Source organism: Eleginops maclovinus, chromosome 18 (genome assembly GCF_036324505.1).
Source record: "Eleginops maclovinus isolate JMC-PN-2008 ecotype Puerto Natales chromosome 18, JC_Emac_rtc_rv5, whole genome shotgun sequence".
Classification (NCBI taxonomy): Eukaryota; Metazoa; Chordata; class Actinopteri; order Perciformes; family Eleginopidae; genus Eleginops; species Eleginops maclovinus.
Window position 1 is genome coordinate 27,896,744 of NC_086366.1, and position 24,005 is coordinate 27,920,748.

The following is a 24,005-nucleotide window of genomic DNA, read 5'->3' on the forward strand; positions in this document are numbered from 1 at the left end:
CAAAGTGCACTCTTGTCACTTTTTTTTGAAATATTTGATTGCACTGCCAAGATGGGAGTTGGTATGCAGGTTAGAACAATGAGCCTAACCTAACCAGCAGCAGGGACATGAGGGGGGTCTCAAGAAGATGAGGGCCAACACTGTTAGTGCTCGGGGTCTCCTCCAACTGATTTGCTGATGCATTCAGGATGACTTTTTGGACTGGGGTTCAGATTTCAGGAGTCTGATACACCAAGGTTTTAGAAATGAAGGACATAGACTGAGGAACCTGTAAGGAGACATGCAGAGGGCTGGCCAACAGTGAGACTCTGATATGTATTCATGACAGCCATACTGCTGCAGGCTACAACCATTCCACTGTCAGCTCATCTGCAGTTGGAATTTTATTACCAATGTTTGACTATTTCATTTAAAAGAATCTGTTGATGCCTCATTACGGAATTCACTGCACGCTCATGAATTTTCAATCCACGATCTGTCACATTTGAAAGGCCTCCGAAGACTGCAAATATTAAAGTCTAGGAAACACTGGTGATCAGTTTTAGAGAAGTCTCACAGCCTTTGTTCCCCCTGGTTCTCAATCTCCAAAGACATTCAGAGAGGTTTCACTTGCATGCAGTGCAGTTTCTGAGAGCGCTAAAGCTTCCTTTAGGTCTTCATGCTGTCGTGTTGACTTAATTTCTCTTTTAACTTTGCTCTATTTCCCTGCCATTATTTCTCTCTTAATGACTGTCTCTCTGTGGTGTTCACTCGTACCGCTGATCTCGGCCGATATTTTTATTTTATATTCAATCAATATATTTTTGGAAAGGGAAACTCTACGCAAACAGGAGTAGATATTCATCCATTTAAAAAAAAAAAATCACCCCATAAAAAGGCCATTTTCTCAGGATGAAGAAAAAAGGGCAGGGGCTCAAGCCCATTTTGATGTATATGTGTGCACGTGCCTGCTGTGTGGAATACAAAGGAACTGGAAGGTGAGCGGTATGCTTCCATGATGACACTGCCCTGACCCAAGCTGGTAGAAAAGCTGATGATTAGCAGCCAGTGGTACATAAGGGAGGGACTCACAAACGCATCCACTGAGACAAAGAACACTGATAGTGAGTAGCTTGTGAAATCAGCCCAGGGATCAATAATTGATATGAATAGATGAATGTTGTTGAACTTTTGTAATCTGAACCTGAAGGTCAAATAATAACAATGTTTTAGATTAAATAGAGGGCAGTTAAAAAGTAGATTTATCATTTTTTTCCTTAAAATGTGTAACTCTATAATGTCTAACTTTTTTGTTGTCCTTCAGGACCGAATGTCGGAGCTCATCGGGATTTCAAAGTAAAGTGAATATTATTATTATGTTGAGATTATTTTTTATTAACTACACCACTGGGTCATGTTAAGACCATCTTTTCTGTGTTGCTGTGGGGTTTTTCCATCAGTTTGGTGTTACAAATGATTCTGCATATGTGTCACGCTGCATAGCTCAACAGATAGTTAACAAAGACTCTGCAGGCCGTAGTTTAGTTGACCGTTTACTGAATCTTGAATTTATAAAACTGCAAGAATAAACACAAAATACAACACAAGTTACACAATTGAATAGAGACATGTGCAACATAATGCAAATATAGTGCAGTATAATCCTGCTGTCATCTAAATAAGGTTCAAAGGTTTTATTTGTCATATGCACAGCTGATACAGCGTATATGTTGGCAAGGAAAATCTTCTATCCCATGCTCCTCCAACAACTCAACAAACATAAAACAACAAAAAAAAATAGACAAGAATAAACTAGTGCAAACAGCTACTGCAATAACGTAAGGTCCAATAACAACAATAAGGATATAAAGATGTAAAATATATATACAGTGGTATGCAAAAGTTTGGGCACCCCTCTGAGATTTCATGACAATTTGCTTTTCCTTTATAATAGAAGATCACAGCAACAACATTTGTTTTCCTACAAAGATGTAGACGTTTTAGTGTTTTCCAGACCAAAATTCTTAGGGTAGCATTACATAGTTTTATTATAATAAAATAAAATGCAAAAAATGGGATGTGCAAAAGTTTGGGCACCCTTATAAATAGCATTCATTTCAACACCTGTACGGATTTATAGCTGACAGGTTGCTGCACAAAATTGCTTTGATTAGCTCATTAGACCTTCAATTACAAAGACAGGTGGAACCAATCATGAAAAAGGCTATTTAACATAGGTAATAGCTGGCTGTGCCTGGCCTAGGTTCTTTCTTAGGGAGTGGCAAGATGGGGACCTCAAAACAACTCTCCACTGACCTGAAAGCTAAGATAATCCAACATTATAAATTAGGAGAAGGGTACAAAAAATTATCTGACAGGTTTAAACTGTCTGTCTCCACAGTCAGAAACGTAGTTGTGAAATGGAAGGCCACAGGAACAGTCCGTGTGAAGGAAAGATGTGGTAGGCCGACAAAAATAGGGGAAAGGCACAGGCGAAGGATGGTGAAAATGGTCACAGAGAAGCCACAGACCACCTCCAGAGAACTACAACAACATCTGGCTGCTGATGGTGTAGTTGTTCACCGTTCCACAATCCAGCGTACTTTGCACCAGGAAGAGCTCATTGGAAGGGTGATGTGCAAAAAGCCTTTCCTGAGTGTTAATCACAAGAAGAGTCGCATGAGGTATGCAAAAGCACATCTGGACAAGCCAGAAGCATTTTGGAACAAAATACTGTGGTCAGATGAGACCAAGATTGAGTTATTTGGTCATAACATGAACAGGTATGCATGGCGAAAAAAACACACTGCATTCAATGAAAAGAACTTGTTGCCCACTGTAAAATTTGGTGGAGGATCTATCATGTTATGGGGCTGTGTGGCTAGCACAGGTACTGGAAAACTTGTTAAAGTTGAGGGCCACATGAATTCCTTACAGTACCAGGAGATTCTTGACAAGAATGTTCTAGAGTCAGTCACAAAGTTGAAGCTACGCCGGGGTTGGATTTTTCAGCAGGACAATGATCCTAAGCACCGATCAAAATCCACCAAGGAATTCATGCAGAAGCACAGGTACAATGTTCTGGAATGGCCATCCCAGTCCCCAGACCTTAACATCATTGAAAATGTATGGATTTATTTGAAGAAGGCTGTCCATGCACGGAGGCCAAGAAACCTGACTGAACTGGAGACGTTTTGTGTGGAAGAATGGGCCAAAATACCACCTGCCAGGCTTAAGGGACTTGTCTGTGGCTACAGGAGGCGTCTACAGGCCGTTATTGCAGCAAAAGGAGGCAATACTAAATATTAATGGAATTATTTCTTAGGGGTGCCCAAATTTATGCACATGCCTATTTTTGTTTGAATGCACATAAACATGTTTCTGTTTGACCAATAAAAGTTATTTCACTACTGAGATGTTTCTGTTACCATAAGGTATAACATATGTTAAAATGAAGTTGCTGCTTCAAAAGCTCAGCAAGTGACAAACTGATGCAGTGGTTTTCCTAAGGGGTGCCCAAACTTTTGCATACCACTGTACATACAGTATGTAGAATAAATTGAAAGTATTTAATACACTGTACAGTAATTTAAATACTTTACACTGTTGAATGAGGAGGGATAGACGGATGCATATATGACATATAAACAGATATTTATGGCAGATGTGTATAATATATATATATACGGTGTATAATATATATATATATGTGTGTACTATAAACAGATGTGAGTAGACATTCACAGAGCTCAGGAGTTCAGCAGTCTTATAGCCTGTGGTATAAAACTGTCCCTGAGTCTGGTGGTCTTGGTCCGGATGCTGCGGTACCGTCTGCCAGACGGCAGCAGACAGAACAGATTGTTCCTGGGGTGATGGGGGTCCTTTAATATCCTACCGGCCTTCTTCCTACACCGCTGGGTGTAGAGGTCCTCCATGGATGGCAGCTCCGTCCTGGTGATGTGCTGAGCAGTTTTCACCACCCTCTGTAGAGTCTTACGGTTGAGGGCAGGCCCGTTTCTAGGATTTTGGGGGCCCTAGGCAAAGAAGTTGTTGGGGGCCTTTAAAAAAAAAATTTCCGCAATTCTGTGCGTTTTAATCACAAAAGAGGTCAAACATACACTGAAAAGTAGCCTTTATTATTTTTTTTATTTCCTACTGAAACTGCTGCTTGCGGCCCTTGGCCTCAGCAAATGCAGACACAATCCCCTCCAAGTCCAAAGACCTGCGGACGTCACTCTCAATTGACATGAGTGCCAGTCCAGAGAGCCTCTCTTGGCTCATAGTTGACCTCATGTAATTCTTTATGCGCTTCAGAGATGAAAAGCTCCTCTCTCCGGAGGCAACCGAGACAGGAAGGGTCAGAAGTAGGCGCAGTGCAATGCTTAAATTGCTGTACAGGTCCAACAGCTTCTCACTGTATATGTAGTCCAGCATTTTAAATGGGCACCTGGATACTTCATCTGGAAAGGTGTGGACAGCAGAGTTGATCTCCAATGCCAAGTCGTCTGCATCAATATCATGGAGGGTTTGTTCCACTTTCCTGCATCTCTCATGCAATTTCCCAGTCTTGATTGTGGCCCTCATGATATCAATGCTGAACAGGAAGTCGTACAGGGCATACGCCCCCTCCAGTCTGGAAAATCTGTCTTTTAGGCTGGTGATGGCAGTGTCAACCAAAGGCAGGAAGAAGTCCCTTCTGAAGGCCTCTTCTGGGGTCGATTGGGTTTCATCTGTACTCTCGTAAAGGAACTGCCTTTTCTTTTTACGTTGCCTTTTTCTCAGGCAATTTCCTCTCAATTTCCAGATCTTCTGCAATCTCCATTGCATCCGTTTGGCTTGATGCGAGTCCATTTTCCCTGAAATCTTCTAGGTACTCTGTCACTCCCTCGGTTTCTTTTTTCAGTGTTTGCATTGAAACATCCGGGCTCTGGAGGAGCTTGCTCATATGGTTAACCTGATACAAAACGTTGTCGTATGACTGCCCACGGCAATCTGAAATGCTGAGGTTGTGCTTCTCCAACTGGTCAAGCAGGATTTCACTGAGCCCTTTACCAGTTGTGTCTTCAACATGTACAAATCCCAAAAAATGCTCAGCAATAGAAACAGGTGTTTCACAGTTGACAATCCTGAGAACAACAGAAAGTTGTTCCTTGTGGCTGATGTCAGGAGTGCAATCCATGATCACGGAGAAGTATTTTGCTTTGTGCACTCTTCTTGCAATCTCCTGTAGGATTTTGTCTCCGACCAGCTGAATGATTTCGTTCTGAATGACTCCACTCAGGTAATGCACCTTTGTCTCTTTGCATTGTATTCGTCTGATGTGTTCATTCATTACCGGATCAAACTGTGCTAGGAGTTCCACTTGAGCCAGAAAATTCCCATTGTGGCGATCATACACGGTACTGGTAGTTCCTCTCAAAGCCTGGTTGCGTTCTGCCAGATGGGAAACTATGGCAATCACTCTCCGAATCACGCCTTTCAGTGTTCAACTTCAAGTTGCATCAACTCCATCTGTCTTTGATCAATCAGTGTACTGGTTTGCAGTCTCCTCTGAAGGTCGTGCCACTTTTTCACATTGTCACAGTGCACCTTTGTGCACTCGTGTTTTTTTAGGCGATAGGAAAGGTTCTTCCATCCACCGTAGCCACAGGTCGTTAAGGCATTGTCACGCTCACGCTTCCCGAAAACAGTACAAGGGAAACAGAACACTCCATCTGTGTGGATGGAATACACCAGCCACGATCGATGTATATTCTCACCATTTTTCATGGTTCTTTTGTAACTGTCCTTGGTGAATCTTCGAGGAGGATTGTCTAAGTTTTGCGGGAATTCAATGTCCATGATTTGCACAGGTCCTTTTTGACTATTTCACAGCGCATACTGCTTGTTAGGACACTGGGCCAACATCCTGGGTCATCACTTAATGTGGTGCTTGCAATACCTACAGGTACCCCAGTTCTGGATGGTGGGGTGGTCTCTGCCATGTCAATGTCATCTTCCTCTTTGTCCTCCTCATGAAGTGGAGATGGAGTTGATGGCACTGTTGAAAACATATAGTTGCAAATTAATTTATAGCACAATTGCCATGTGGTAAGTACAGCAACTAGGGAATGGTGATCTACTTGTATAATGCTTTAAAAAGAAAGGGTCATTTTAATACACTTTCATAGCACATGGGTGTTAGGTGATAAGTTGAAATTGTGCGGCTTAATGCACCTTCTGTTGAACCACTGCTGGGAAGTGGTGTGGATGCTTCCACTTGCTCCTCCTCAAGTCGTGATGGAGTTGATGGCACTGCTGAAAAATATGTAATTACAAATTAATTCATGGCACAGTTTCATGTGTGAAGTACGACAACTAAATGCTTAAGGTATGGTGATCTACTTGTGTAACGCTTTATAGCAAATGGTCATTTTAATACACTTTCACAGCACATGCTGCTATAACTTTGGGTCACTATGATAGGTGATAAGTTGAAATTGTGCGGCTTAATGCACCTTCTGTTGAACCACTGCTGGGAAGTGGTGTGGACGCCGCAATGTTGTCTTCCACTTGCTCCTCCTCATAAACATGTGACGAAGACGATGTTGATGGCCCTGGTGCAAAAATAAATAAATACATAAATAATATTCTTTTTATTTATATTGCACATTTTGCATGCATTGATCTCAACAACTCAGTTATTCATTAACATTAGTGAATGTCCCACATATTTGAAATGTCCAGAAGACTCTGTGGGCAAGTGGAATGAATACACACAACTATGACTTGAATTAGAAAAATGTAAAGTCATTTTGATAACATCAAGTGTGTTGATAGAAGGCACTAATAATAGGTAGAAAAGAACGTTACCTTCAGTAGCACCAGAGACAACACTTGGTAGAGCGGGATGAAGAAATTTCAGCAATGCCCCTTGGAGAAAGAATAAGTACTGTATGATTAGCTTGGTTATTTTTCAAATGCTTTTGAAATCCTATCATTTTACAGTCTGATAATTGTGGTGAAATAGATATTAAAAGCATTACACACAGTTCCTACTAGGCGGTTTAGTGGCGGTTTCTATACGACTACAGGTGAAGCACTGCTTCACCAAAAAAAAGTAAAAAAAATAATAATAATAAATCTTACAATAATCCCGTTTTCACTGGTTTGAAAACAGAAATACAGTCACTAAGACGAGCTGTTTTCCTGAAATCAATTCTGTGAGTGGCAACAGCGCCATCCCCGCACCCGTGGTGTGTCTGTGTGTGTCTGTGTACTGTCTGTGTCCCATAGAAAAAGCTCAAAGCTATCGGTACAGTTTTTAACGGTGGTCCAGTGGTATTTACAGCTATCATGGAGACCAACAACAACAAACAGCAGAATAGGTTTAGAAAAGGATTAATTGACACTAAAGTGGCTGTTTTCTTCATGTGGCTGATCTGCGCCGGATGTTAACCGTTAAAATGTAAATAAAGTAAGTAAATCAACCCAATGGTATTCTAGCAAAATTATTGTAAACTCCCATGTTAATCTCCTATTAAATAGCTAGCTACTACAGGAATAACTATTTCACTGGTTGTCTCAAGGCTCTAACGACTGAAAACATATGTGAAGTTTATTTAGGATATTAAGAGGAATTAATCGTTGATCAATTTGGCCAGCTGATAACGTTATGAACTTATAGTGAAGTCAAAGGTAGCAGTTTAAGTTTGGTTAGCATGCTAGCATGCCAAACCACTGGTTCCTAGCTAGTCGTCGTTACAACCTCGCTACTCTAGCAAAATATGGTATACCCTGCCTGGCACAATTTTCATGTTGATTGTGTATATTCTACTTACCGGTGTCTTGTTTTCTTTTCTGCTCCTCTTCCCTTTTCTTCTTCTTTTTTGATTGCCGGAGAGATAATTTCGCTTCATTTTAATTTTTCACTTTTCACTTGCACTTGACGCTGTCGCGCTAATGCATGGGAAAGGGGGGCCCCCTCGAGCTGGGGTATTTCGACTACAATGTGTCGTTGCGCTTTTCGGACATCGCATGCTCTAGGGAGGCGCTGTTGCTGCCCTCGCAGTCGCAGCAGAGCCCTTCATATACAGATGACTGCTTATTATTATGAAGCTATTTAAAATCGTCATTGCTGTTGAATACATGACCTGTCTTATTGGTATGCATGTTGTTTGATTCATGTTGCATTTGTATCAGACTTTTCTTTGAATTTTGAAAAAAAAAAAAAAAAAAAAAAAAAAAAAAAATCTTAACCTGTCGTCTTTGGGGGGCCTCCTCCTACTCGGGGGCCCTAGGCAATTGCCTACCATGCCTACCTGAACGCGACGGGCCTGGTTGAGGGCGGTGCAACTGCCATACCATGCGGTGATGCAGCCAGTCAGGATACTCTCGATGGTGCACCTATAGAAGTTGCAGAGTATCCTGGAGTCCATGTTGAACTTCCGCAGCCTGCGGAGGAAGAAGAGCCGCTGTCGAGCCGTCTTGGATATGACCCTGGTGTGATGTGTCCATGTCAGGTCCTCACTGATGTTTCCCCCGAGGAACCTGAAGCTGCTGACTCTCTCCACAGGAGTCCCGTCGATTCCTTCAACCTTATTATGTTGGAATATTACAAACACAATGATTTGTGGTCAATAGAATAATTGTATTTTTGAAAACATATCAATTGTCCATCTATAACCAGTGAAAGACAAGCAATAATACTTCGGGGGTCACGTGACGATGGCTGACTGAAGGCTGTGTTTTCGCAGAGCTCCGGTGCCCATGTTACATTTATTGCAAATTATTAAGCCATTGTGCTGTTTCCTTGCCAAATTTTGCCACCCCGGTGTAACTCACGACAATGAAGCCAAGCGGACATTCGCAAGAAAAAATAAAATAAAAATAACTTATTTAGAACATGGGCAGGGTAGCCTCTGTATGGGCGCGGGGGCTGCAGGGAGAGTTTTTTGTTTCGTCCTTTTCCCCTCTCCGTAGTGATGACCTCTTTCGGTGTTGCGGGCTGCTGTGCTACCCTTTGGGTGTTTTATTTTTACTTTTTATAATGTTTTTTTTTGTTAATTACCCTTAATTTGTCTGTTTTTGACCCAATTGGGGTATATGTACATGGGCCGCTGTTCAAGTATGGCCGTATTTTGTTTGACAGCACCACCTCTTATCGCTTGCTTAACGTTAATGTTGATCATCTTTTTGCAGACGGTCATCCCGTAACTGATGCGTCGTTTGTGATTTCACGGACGTGTATTCAATCTTACAGTTTTTCGTTTTTATAAGTATCGGTCACGGTCACAGACGTGTACATAAACCAATCCAATATCAATGAGTGTAACTAAGATTATCTGATCTTGAACACTCGTCGTGGGGTAGCTATATTGCTCCATAAAAAGATACCCTTTACTCTAGAGAAATGCATAAAAGATTCTGAAGGGAGACATGTCTTGATTACAGGTTTTTTGTATGGGGAGCGTCTTGCATTGCGGTGTGTATACTCTCCCAATACATTTGAAACGTCTTTTTACTCCAAACTGTCGGCAGATCTATCGTCTGATGTCTCACATCTTACAATATCAGGGGGAGATTTAAATACCTGCTTAAATCCAGTGTTGGACCACAACCCCTCCAACGCCTCCCGCCTTTCAAAGATGGCAGAGGCTACTAGAGAGCTTTGTTGTGATCTGAATTTATTTGACACCTGGAGGACACTTAATCCTAAAGGTAGAGATTATACTTTTTTCTCCCACCCAAACGGCTCGTTTTCCAGAATCGACTATTTTCTTACATCAAGGCAGGCTCTGGATAGGGTTAAACTATGCTCTATCAAGACAACTTCTCTTTCAGATCACTCACCTGTTTATCTTGAATTTTCTCCTCCTTACTATGATCCAGCATCACGACACTGGCGCCTAAATTCAGCTCTGCTTAGTATTACCAGTTTTCTTAAATACTTAGAGGAGCAGTTAAATCTCTTTTTCCTCCTTCAACGAAACTCCTGACATGTCAGCATCTACAATATGGGAGACTGCTACGGCATACTTGAGAGCTGCGATCATATCATATACATCTGCTAAAAAGAAGGAATCACTTAAGCAAAAAATAGAGCTTGAAAAGCACATATCTGATCTGGAACGGGATTTTAAGCTGCCCTCTTCTAACTCAGTATTACTAAAGTTGGATGCAGCCCGCTCAGCCCTTGAACATCTTCTCATTCAAAAAGCAGAAGCGGCTATCTTCTATGCCAAGCAGTTTGAGTCCCCCAACAAACCAGGCAGACTATTTGCTCGTCTGGCAAAGGGTAGGACTGACTCCAATTTCATTTCTTCATTGAAAGACAGTAGAAGAGTGCGACACTTTCAAACCAAGCAGATGACTGAAATTATGAAAGAATTCTATAAAAACTTATACTCTTCAGACTCTACAGAGGATAAGAATAGGTTCCTCGAGCATATTAATTTACCATCTCTCTCTGATGAGAGCAGGAACACTCTATGTCTTCCAGTTACTGAAAAATAAATATTGGAGTCAATTATGTCATTGCCAGGGGGTAAGGCCCCTGGTCCTGATGGGTTCTGCCCAGAGTTTTATAAGAAGATGGTTGCTTTTATTGTAGGCCTTACCAGAATGTTTGTGGAGTCTTTTGATAAGGGTTTATTGCCACAGACGCTTAATTTGGCCAATATATCACTTATCTTAAAAACCAATAAACCTTGGGATTGCAAATCCTCCTATAGACCAATAAGTCTGATTGGGGTTGATTGTAAGATCCTATCAAAACTGCTAGCCAGGAGACTGGAGGATTTTTTGTTAATCAACCCCGATCAGACAGGATTCATCCTGAACAGATCCTCTCATACAAATGCACGGTGCCTTCTTATTGTTTTGCAGTAAGCCCACTCAACCGGAGACAGAATGCTTTGCGTCTCTCTCGATGCAGCCAAGGCTTTTGATAGGATTGAATTTTCTTTTCTTTTCAATGTACTTGAGAGATTTGGGTTAGGGGTTACATTTATTAAGTGGGTGAAGGTGCAATTGTCCCCCTATGGCTAGGGTATTGGTCAATGGCTGTGCATCAGAGGTTTTCCATCTGGGAAGGGCACAAGACAAGGGTACCCACTGTCCCTTCTGCTGTTCGCATTGGCCCTCGAACACTTAACTGAAGCCATACGATGCCATAATGGGATTTTTGGAGTCACTCTTGGAGGTGTTGTACATAAGCTGGCACTCTATGCTGACGACATAATTCTTTTTCTGAAACAACCTGAGGTCTCAATTCCAGCTCTTATCTCAACTATAGACACCTTCGGTGGCTTCTCGGGCTATAAAATCAACTATGATAAATCTGAGGCTTTACCGTTACGTAACATCGGGACCAGGAATGCGTTGGTAAACTTCCCCTTTAAATGGTCGGAAGCTAGTTTCACCTATTTAGGCATTAAGATTTCAGCTGATATAAATAACCTCTACTTCAATTGTCAAAACAATAAAGACAGACTTAAATAGATGGTTCGAGCAACAATTATCTTGGATGGGTAGAATCAGCCTGATTAAAATGAATATTTTCTCGAGGTTGCTCTACCCCATGCAGATGCTCCTCCCTCTAACGATAAGGAAATCTGTCTTCAATGACATTGAAAGATCTGTCTCCAACTTTATCTGGCACGGTAAGAGGCCACCCCTCAAAATGAAAACACTACAGCTGCCCAAAGAAAGGGGGGGTCTCACCCTCCCCAACTTCCAGTTCTACAATTGGACCTGTCACGCACAAATTGTGTCAGGATGGCTGGGACACTTCCTAGACCCTGGTGGAGAAACCCACATAAATGCCTGGCACTGTCCGTCTATATCTCTACTTAGCCTAGTCATATGTGATGCTTCCCTGCTTCCATCTGAGGTGAAAAATAGCCTAATGATGGTGAGTACAATAAGAACATGGAGAGACATTATGAAACTGGTTGGTAGAAAGGGATACTCCACAATCTTGCACCCCATAACCCAAAACAGTACCTTCCCTCCAGGGTTGGGTAAGAACATTTTCCAGAGCTGGTATGATAAAGGGGTTAAAACTATTGGTGACCTGTTTGTGTCTGATACGTTGCTATCATTCGAACAACTTAAGGCAACATTTGATATCCCAATCTAATCAATTTTTTGGCTTCCTGCAGGTCAGACTTTTTATTAACAATGTAAGTTTCCCAATAGATAAACCAATAGCTACTCTTATAGACTCTGTTTTATAACAATACCAGGGCATTAAGAACTTTATTTCTCACTTTTATGGAAAGTTACAATAAGTCAATGCATTTAATATTGACAAAATCCTAAATGTATGGGAGAGGGATCTGGGATTTGGGCTTGAGGAGGAGAGATGGTCTGATGCCTTGGAGTCAATGGGGAAAACCTTTCTTTGCAATAGACTCACTGAAAATCAGTATAGAATCCTTCACAGGCTTCACAGGCTTCACAGGCTTCACAGGCTTCAGCACAAACCCCAATTCCTTAATGTTATTGACCCAAAGATCTCTCATCTATGTACCAAGTGTAAAACAGGCATAGGATCCTACTTTTACTGTGTCTGGCAATGTCCCCTCATATCTAAATTCTTAGAAAGGGTAGCAGGGAAACTTGGTAAGATCTTTAACAACACTGTCAATAAGGAGCCTGGTCTATTGTTGTTGAATATTGTGAATGATGACTTGTCTACGCCATACATGCAGGAAACACTTTTGTTCAAACTTCTACTTTTGGCAAGGAAGTGTATTTTATTTCAGTGTATTTTATTTTAGTGGATCAAGCCTAGGCCTCCTACTTTACACCAGTGGCGTGGGGAGATTTTCAAAGTTTTACCAATGGAGCGGCTGAGCGCAGTCTTGAAGAGTAATGAAAGTTCTTTTGATGGGTTGTGGCCACCCTTTCTTGATTATATTCCACTCAGCGTTTCAGATATCTTACAAAGGGGGCGCCACGCCTTGGTCTGGAGTCCTCCCGGTGGTCCCTAGAGTGGGAGAGATTACTAAAGGCTGTTTCCTTTTTATTTTGTACTTTGCTGTCATCCCTTCTTCCGCTTTACCCCCCATTCCAGAATATCTTCTCTGTCTGTACTGACCAATATATGACATGATGTTAATGTGGTGCTGTCTGCTGTCTTTTGCTTTTTCGTTTTATATATATGTTGACTGTTTGTACATTTGAAAATCACAATTAAATATTAAAAAAAAAAAAACATTACTTAAAAATGGAAAATAATAACCCAAGTGGGTTCAGCAAAAGAGAAGAAAACATTGACAAATAACTGATATTATTCTGTTGCTGTCAGGCTTCTGAACGCTAAACAATATATTTTGAAACAAATAATGAATCTGAATGAATGAACTGAAAATGAACTGATCATGAACACACACACACACACCCACACACCCACACACACACACACACACACACACACACACTCACACACACACACACACACACACACACACACACACACACACACACACACACACACACACACACACACACACACACACAAAGACTCCAGACTACGACGTGCTATATTCAACATTTATTGGTATACCGGAGACATAGACATTCACGTCTGGTAGGTAGGCGAACTTCACTCAACTCTCTGGCTGCGTACGCATACTGTTCCTACGTCACATCACGTGGGCCAGTCATAAACAAGCATTGTTAACCATTGCTATCTGTCAGAATATTACAACCTCCATCTCAACGTCAGCAAGACCAAGTAGTATGGATTACAGGAAGCAGCAGAGCGAAGAATACGCCCCCATCGCCATCAATGGGACTACTGTTGAGAGTCAGCAGCTTCAGGTACCTCGGTGTCCACATCACTGAGGACCTGACATGGACTCATCACACAAACACCATCACCAAAACAGCTCCACAGCAGCTCCTCTTCCTCCACAGGCTACAGAGGTTTAACATGGACTCCAGGATACTCTGCAAATTCTACAGGTGTACCGTAGAGAGCATCCTGACCCTCTACAGGTGCACCATAGAGAGCATCCTGACCCTCTACACATGCACCATAGAGAGCATCCTGACAGGAAGAAAGCCCACAGGAATATCAAGGACCCCCATCACCCCAGCAACCAATTGTTCTGTCTGGTGCCTTCTGGCAGGCGGTACCGCAGCATCAGGACCAAAACCACCAGACTCAGAGACAGACTCATCACACAGGCTATAAGACTATTAAACACCTGAGCTCTGTGAAGTGCCTCCATAAGCAGCTTATTTATCTAAATAGTAATCGCAGTAATAAACAATGTTTAATTTAGTTTCACTGTACAATATTTAAGAACATTCTGTTCTTATATAATACATATATATATGTTTCTAATGTTACGTTTCATTAAGTTTTACATCTTGTTCGTACATTTACAACTTAGTAGGTGCAGTTTGGCTGTCTGACGCATTAGAACAGTAGTAATTTAAATCGAGTGATAACATTTGAAACTGTGTGGCCTTGAGCTGATAGTGAATCTGCTAACGAAAAGCTACCAAACTCATTGGGTTGACAATCAATATTGTCAGCAAATATTATTAAAATCCAGCCTTTAGATTTCTGAGAACCTACCTTGTCATTAACTAAAGATGAAAATGATACCCTGACAATGGAGATTTAAGGAAAGGTGTCATTTTTAATCATCCTCTGAAGACCATGAATATCCAGACAAAACATCATGGTCACTTGAGCGTTAAGAGAAAGTCCTGCAAACTTAACCAAAAGCAGCAACCATAGCCGTTTTCAGTCACATATTGCGTCAATTCAAGTCGACAGTCAGATATTCCAGCCTTATGCTTCAGTCCAAATCAGGACTAAAGTTTTCCTTTTTGTAAAAATGTTTAAATTTACCAGTTTTCAGCGCTAACACTAAGAAAATATTAATGAGGTCAAAGTTAAAAAATATAGTTTTACTTTGACCTCATTAGTAAAAAAAATAAGGAAACCAATAAAGCTTTGGAATGCAAATGCAGCGCAAATGAGAGGAGGAGGAAGATTATGAGTCAGAGAATAAGCTCTCAGGATGTATTTTGTGAACATGTTAAATGACTAAGTGCTGCCATGACACATATTACAATATTCATCTGAAGGGTTTACAGAGAGCAATAGATCTAAATTGATTCTGAAATAAAACCAAGGTTGTCTGCTCCTTTCATCAAAAACGAAGATGCATTTATTTAGGTGTCAGTGCAAAACAGGGACATTTAAAACCATATGTGTACACCCACACCTTTCAGCTGGAGAAGCTTCAGCTGTGTTTTTTGCCACATAAAGACTGACATTTTCATTTAGACAAGGTAAAAAACAGATCTTTGGTATTTTGAAAGATGGATTTAAAAGCCCTAAAGCTTCCACTGAGCTTAGTCTTAGCAGTAACATACAATCGTTCTGTCACCCTTCTCTGCCTGAGAGAAATGAATAGGGTCTTTGCATAAATAAAGGAAATGGCAGTTAGTGTTTGGATTGCGGCCCATACTGAACATTGGATATGGTTTGAAGCCTGATCTTTCAAAGAGGAAACAATGTTTCCAACATACTTCAATATCTTTGCAGGACACTGTATGGGCCAATATCATGGTTTTCAACCTATGACCCCGTTCAGTGCCATTCCAAGGCAAAGTTCATTTGATGAAGCCTTTACATTCATCATACCCACAACATAACCCAACCTTAGCCAAGTGTGTTAATCTGACCATACTTCAACCAAAATGTATTTTCCATTACAGGGATATTTCTGTAACTTTGTAAAGTAAAAAAACTCAACATTCAAAATGTCATTTATTCTGCTAAGGGTAGTTCAATCAAAACAATAACACATTACCTTTGGTGGCATTGTGGGATCATGGGAGTGGTTGTCTTCAACACCATTGCAGGGTTAGCATTCCTTCAGTGTTCATTTGTCAGGAAGTTTTTACCTGAAGAATTATTTTTGACAGAGGTCTCCTCTCCAAATCAAGCAGTGATGGAAACCAGTAACAACACAGAATGAAGAAGCTTTTAAAGATCTGTATTTCTCCGAGGCTGCTTCAAACCAAATTCTTGAAGAAAATGATTGGCTTTGTTAGATCCTGTTCTGAAAAAGCATGAAACGATTGATGAATCTCTGTAATTGTAATCTGTGTTTGTTTTTGTTGATGGTGTTTGGTGTTACCAAAATTAAAGGTCCCCTATCATGCTACTTTTCAGGTCCATATATGTATTTTGTTGCTCCACTATGACATGTTCACATGCTTCAATGTTGAAAAAGCTCTTTATTTTCCGTACACTGCCTGCATAAATGATCACTTTTCACTCCGTCTGAAAACGGTGTGAAGAGCTCATGCCCCCACCTTTGCAAAACCGCACTCTGCTCTGATTGGTTAGCTGGTGACTCTGCTGTGATTGGTCAACCACTTAGAGATTTGTGAAATGTCCCGCCCCTAAAGAAAACGATGAAAAAATGGCATAGCTTTATTGTGCCGTACCAGTTTATTACAACTAAATAATGATGGATTATCAGTAATCATTTCAAAGTGACACAGAGACATTGGATTGACTTTCAGCAGCGTTTGTATGACCTTGAACACAACTTTTGATCACAAACACTGTTTATAGCTATGGTTCTGTGAAGTGAAGCAATTTTCTTGCTGTTTCTTGGCTGCTAGTTCAGTGAGTTTTGTTCATACAGTGATGAGACTTATACCAATGGAATCTGTGGAATCTCAGGTTTCAGGTTTCATATGATATGTGGTTTGTGCTGATAGCATGAAGTACAAAGATCGCTTTAGCTCACTCTGTGCTATGTAGCGTTAGTTCGCTTTCGTTTAGTGCTGATTTAGACGCTTGGTGTTGGAATTTTATTTCGTTTTGGTAAAAATGGTTAATATGGTCTGGTAGCTGAGTTTTTTCCCGTTAAGTGGGTATGCCACATTAATAGCTTGTGAGACGCTGTTTCCTACAAGTTGCTGCGTCTGGGCCTAAGAGGTAACGGGTTGTGAATGAAAAACCATCGCCATATTTCTGCACAATTTAGGTAAAGTTAGGGCTCAAGACTGATGTATGAAAACATTAGGGGCACCGGCCAATAACATTTCACTAGAACATTCCTTAATCGAAACGTCGGTGTCCCCATCGATCATAATTCATAGATATGGAGCATCTTTTATCTTCGTGTACGTCTTCCCCTTCAGAGTATCAGCAATTACTCAAACGAATTGCGCGCTTGCTGTGTCATTGTTCTATGTTTCGTTCCTTTTTTATCCATTCTTCCTTTAAAGGTCGAGCTGGCTTTTGAATTTGTTGAAGGGTAGTTCCTCTTTAGCAACAAAGTAGGACGTGTTAAATTTCAGCATCATTTCTGCCTAATCTGCGGTATTATTTACAGCCTCTTGTCTTCTAAAAGCAGCCGGCAGGGGGGTTGCTTTTTCATTTATTAACATGTCTCGGCATACTCTATGCTTGAGGCTAAGATTGTGTTTAACTAAAGTATTGTGTTTAAACTGCTCGCAGCCAGTCTTCCCGAAAAGTATGGGTTCGGACCTTTTTTGCCGCACTAACCTCTGAATCATCATCCGACAGTGACACTGGCACAATGGCCGCAGGTCGGAAGAACGAGTCAATAGTTCGCTTGCTCATATTTAAGACGCACGTAGCAGGTTGTGACATCTTTCTCCTCGACTCCTCCACAGATGTTTATACAGGCTCGATTATCTGTAGGACCCTCCCCCTCCACACATTCCCTATCCTTCTCACACTCATTGGCCTGCAAAATATGCCGGATTCATTGACGCGGCCACGTTTAACGGGTAAAAAAAAGAAAAAAAAACGGCAAATTTATGTGCGACCATGTAAAATTCAGTCGCACACTCTCAAATTTTGGTCGCAAAATGCGACCATTTCGTCGCATTCTGGAGCCCTGTAGAGTTTGTTCCCTCTCTCTCCTCCCCAGTGTGTCGTTGCTGAGAGTGTTTGTGTTCTCTTCCTGTCAGTCAGCGTGTACATACCCCAGGAAGAACAGATTGGATTAATAACAACCTGCTTCAGCCTGTCAACTCCTGGGGAAGAAGCAGAGGGAGGGAGGGAGGGCAAGGTAGGTGATAGGAAGAGAGTGAGAACAGAGACAAGTTACAATACAATAATTACAGGAAGCAATGAACAATAATAGAATGAGAAGAGGGAGGTAAGAGCTGTAGAAGCAGGGGGCCATAAGGAATTTGTATAGGAATCAAAGGAAGGTCAGGAGGAAATGAACAGAGAGAGAAGGAGAAGGAACGTTCAAAAGTCGGTACAGAGAATAAGAGGTGGGTTTAGAAGCCTGGAGGAAAAGAAAGGGAGACAAAAAGAATGGAAAATGGGAAGGATGCTGTAGAAGGAGAAAGGGAAAAGGATCCAGGTTAGAGGAGGCCTTATTTAGTTGTATTAAGCAAACTGAGGAAGAGAAGGATGGAGGGAGGTATGATGGGAGGCTTCAGGAGGCCAGTTGGGAGAGCTCTCATGGGATCAACCTGGAGGAGTGTTAATTAGAAAATATTTCCCCATCCACTTTATTAGCACCCTCCCTTCTCCTCCCTATTCCCCTCCTCCTCTACCACCTGTTTCCTCTCCCTCTTTCCCCTGTGCCTCATTTATCCCTCTGCCTCTCCACCCTTCTGTCTTTTAATTAACCTCTCTCCTTCCTATTCATGAGGGGAAATCACACCATCACCTCGCTCTATCCAACACTTTTCTTCACACACATTCTATTTTCAGGAATAAAAATAGAGAGCAGAAGGTCTTTGTCGATGAGTCACATCTATTCTCATAACTGCTGCTGAAACATGAGCATCAGTCACTTCAACTGATTCATCTGATCAGGGGCCATCTGTTTAGCTCCAACATTTCCTGCAACAAGTGATATTGATATAATAATGTGTTGAAATTCACACTCAATGTTTGAAAGTCTTCCTCCCTGTTCATAGGTCGTTTGGCAAAATATGTGCATAGGATACACTGCCTCTTGACCAATCTTTGGGTAACCTGCAGAAAACATACCTGGCTAAGTCAGGCTTCTTCCTCTGTAAGCAAAACGAGCAGAGAATCCCATGAAGAACGAGTTATTTCTGACTAACTTATGGTGTGGGGTGCTAAAGGAGTTTCAATAGGAAGAATCAACAAAAACAGAGCAAATAAAGGTCAAGTATAGAAGTGTATTTATTAGGATGAACCCCTTGAGATGCACCGCCTCGTTTTCAAGGGGGTCCCGACAAAAACAATGTCTTAACATACATGAACAAAATAACAGAAAGCAAAGCATGATAAACAAGGACAAACCACGTACAGTCTGTTTAGTAAAATTCATGAAGTAATACATACAATCATTACAATTTGATAGACAGTAGTGTCAAATAGATAAGTTTCATCGATAACAAAAGCAGACCAGCTGAAAATGAGACGATAATGCTTGCTTACCCAATGATGCAAGGGATTTAATAGTAGCAGGGAAAATATTCCAGTCTGTTGGGGCTTTAAACATGAACGCTCTTCTGCCAATAGATTTTTTTTGCAGAGGGGATAGAGAAATATGGTAGTAACACACACAAACAGTGTGTGTACTGAAACCACTAACAGGTGGCTGGCCTGATTATAACTATGGTGGAAACTTCTGAAGCAATGGAGACGAAACAGAGAGACCCTGGAGAGCAGGAACTTGATGGCAAAACACTGTTAGGTTTATTCGGAGTTACGGCCGGAGAATTGACAAGACATTTACTGTAGACACGAGTTGCCACAGCGGTTGCCAAACCAACTCTGAAGATCTCAGGGATAGGAAGAGGTTTTAACTAGTTCCAAATGGGTAATCAACATTCTTCAAACGCCAGACTAAACAAGCTCAGACAATATGTTTAACTTAAACTGTCATCTAGGTCACAGATAAGGTGTTTACCGGAACATCTGGGTCCAGATAAACTGGAGCTAGCTGTCCCTAAATAATAACGCCAATCTTAGGTCAGCATGAGCTTGTACCCACCGTGGGAACAACAAGGCTTCGGAAGCCCAGGCTGCCCCTCCTTAATGAAGATAACAGCACCTGCAAGGCCGTAGAGCCAGGTCAGAGGAGGACAGAGAGAAGGGATGTAACTGAGCTAAAGATTTACAAGCTTACACAAAATATTCCCGAACAGTTCCTCTCTTTTTATTAACTTTGATAACTTAATAAACCGTAATCTAATAATACATTTGTGTGGACTTATAAAAATGAGACTCTTCAGAAAGGTTGTTGGCATTCTACAAGTTGTTGCAAACAATCAGATTAAACAATCAATATTTCAGATTGAAACATTCAATCACAATGACTGACGCACCAGTCACAATAACATCATCTTCAGTGTTCTGGAGCATCTTTTTTAAAGCACAGTGATAAACATACATGAAATTCACAGTTACATCATTAATGATTTGCTGTCGTTTATCTTTATCAGATTATCATGAATCGTTTTACTTATTTATTTACTTTAAAGCTATAAATCTAAATGGAAACTGAGCTACAGTTGTAAGCTGAACACTAGTCAGTATATCATTAACATTACTTAACTCAGGCTACAGTTAAAATCAATCAGTGCATAAATTGTATGGCTGAAGTGCCACTCCACCTATGAATACAATTACGTTTATTTTGCTCAAAATCAAAATCAAATCAATGCTATTTCATTCTAGTCAAAGAAGTAAAGTTTATCAAATCAATGTTATTTCAAAATCTGAAAAGGAAAAGTTAAAGAATTCCCAAAATGTTTAACAATCTCAAAAAGAAAAGGCAAACCCTGGAAAGGAAGGATTAAGCATTCTTAAAACTTAAATTCATAGATACATGTATCATTAAATGCTACAACTGATCCGTACCAAATTACTCAATCAATTACTTGTTATTAGCAATATTTAGCCAAAAATATACTTATGGTTCTTTGAAAGGGTCTGTATTTATCTAATGTTGAATATGGAATATCCTTTTTTAAGATGATCATTCTCTAACTGGAGGAACAATTATGCTTATGAGTCATTGTTATATAAAGGATTATACATATATTAGTTTTAGTTTTCTAAACTGACATTTCTATTCACTTTAATTGTAGTTCTGTCTGTGCATAGAAAATGTAGAAAGTAGTGTTGTTAAGTCTGATTTTTTAGATGATTTTAACAGTATCTGTGATAATATTATAAATATCCTATCATTCAATATCTTATAATCAGAAAACAGTTATTGAAAGTGTAACCTAATCTGACAAAATATATTATTAACCACTATGTTTGGTCATTGGAAATATAGAAACAATCATTCTCTGTACTTCTGGAAACTGTTCATTCAGTTCAGAGTTCATCTCTGTACGAGAGCTGGAAAAATAAAAAGTCTCTCCGACTTGTTCTCCTCTCTTTAGGTAACTGCTCTGAGTCTCTGGTGTGTAAAGGTATCCTGATACTGTGGATTAGCACTGAGGTGCTGATTGATTAAAACTCTTCTTCATCAGAGCGAAAGCCTTATTTCAACCCCCCCCAGATTCTAAATGTTATATTAGATCACCATTTACCGTTTGAGAAAGAGTATTAGTTTACCAGGAAATACATTTTTGCTTCCATAAAACATAGGTTTAACCAAATAGATGACTAAATATAATTGTCTCTTCCCTCCCTTTTCTCACATATGTTACTCAGTGTGACATATGAAATAATAACTCAGGAGTTGAGTTAAGCATGACATAGTTTAGCTAATGTACAATAGAGCAGCCTCAGTATCACCTGTGTGCAGCATGTTACAAAGTCAATGGTGAGAAACAAATACAGTGGGGCAAAAAAGTATTTAGTCAGCCACCAATTGTGCAAGTTCTCCCATTTAAAAAGATGAGAGAGGCCTGTAATGTTTATCATAGGTATACCTCAACTATGAGAGACAGAATGAGAAAAAAAAATCCAGAAAATCACATTGTAGGATTTTTAATGAATTAATTGGTAAATTCCTCTGTAAAATAAGTATTTGGTCACCTACAAACAAGCAAGATTTCTGGCTCTCACAGACCTGTAACTTCTTCTTTAAGAGGCTCCTCTGTCCTCCACTCGTTACCTGTATTAATGGCACCTTTTTGAACTCGTTATCAGTATAAAAGACACCTGTCCACAACCTCAAACAGTCATACTCCAAACTCCACTATGGCCAAGACCAAAGAGCTGTCAAAGGAGACCAGAGACAACATTGTAGACCTGCACCAGGCTGGGAAAACTGAATCTGCAATATGTAAGCAGCTTGGTGTGAAGAAATCAACTGTGGGAGCAATTATTAGAAAATGGAAGACATACAAGACCACTGCTAATCTCCCTCGATCTGGGGCTCCACGCAAGATCTCACCCCGTGGGGTCAAAATGATCACAAGAACGGTGAGCAAAAATCCCAGAACCACACGGGGGGACCTAGTGAATGACCTGCAGAGAGCTGGGACCAAAGTAACAGAGGCTACCATCAGTAACACACTACGCCGCCAGGGACTTAAATCCTGCAGTTCCAGACGTGTCCCCCTGCTTAAGCCAGTACATGTCCAGGCCCGTCTGAAGTTTGCTAGAGGGCATTTGGATGATCCAGAAGAGGATTGGGAGAATGTCATATGGTCAGATGAAACCAAAATAGAACTTTTTGGTAAAAACTCAACTCGTCGTGTTTGGAGGAGAAAGAATGCAGAGTTGCCTCCAAAGAACACCATACCTACTGTGAAGCATGGGGGTGGAAACATCATGCTTTGGGGCTGTTTTTCTGCAAAGGACCAGGACGACTGATCCGTGTAAAGGAAAGAATGAATGGGGCCATGTATCGTGAGATTTTGAGTGAAAACCTCCTTCCATCAGCAAGGGCACTGAAGATGAAGCGTGGCTGGGTCTTTCAGCATGACAATGATCCCAAACACACCACCAGGGCAACGAAGGAGTGGCTTCATAAGAAGCATTTCAAGGTCCTGGAGTGGCCTAGCCAGTCTCCAGATCTCAACCCCATTGAAAATCTTTGGAAGGAGTTGAAAGTCTGTGTTGCCCAGCGAAAGCCCCAAAACATCACTGCTTTAGAGGAGATCTGCATGGAGGAATGGGCCAAAATACCAGCAACAGTGTGTGGAAACCTTGTGAAGACTTACAGAAAAACATTTGATCTCTGTCATTGCCAACAAAGGGTATATAACAAAGTATTGAGATGAACTTTTGTTGTTGACCAAATACTTTTTTTCCACAAGAATTGGAAATAAATTCATTAAAAATCCTACAATGTGATTTCCTGGATTTTTTTTCTCATTCTGTCTCTCATAGTTGAGGTATACCTATGATAAAAATTACAGGCCTCTCTCATCTTTTTAAATGGGAGAACTTGCACAATTGGTGGCTGACTAAATACTTTTTTGCCCCACTGTATTATGCAAAAATGGATTTAAGACCAGAGCATATAAAGAGGCAGAGCTGCATCCCCTTCACATCTGTCTTATTACTGATGGCACAGCATGGAGGATATTGGGTGTCTGAGGGTGTCATTGCTGAGAAATTTCAAACCAAATCAAAACCCAACAATTATCAATGTGGATACGTAAATACTTATTTAAAGAACGTGGAGACAAGTTCAGCAGTCCCAACACCATACAGACACCCAGTGTTAAGGAATATGAAAACTATGGTGTGTGTGTGTGTGTTTTTTTTAACAGCTTGTCCACACAAAGTTAAAACCTTTGGGACAGCTATGAGAACGTGAAGTGCCTGTTATGAAAAACACTTTGATGCTTAGACTAAACTAAAAGGAACATGGGTTGGAAAATGTACAATGTTGAACATGAAATAATGAATTACATTTGACATTACTTTGTTTATTAGAATTTAAATTTGGTTTAAGTAGAACATTTAAAAGTATTTGGCTCGCTACACAAAGTGATACTGATCTCTGGCTGTTATGATTTTGAAGTTTCATAAAAGGGTTAGGCCTGTGGAGAGGCCATTGGATAACAAAAATATACTTATTCATCCCTTTCTTTCATCCTGTAATTAATTATTGTTA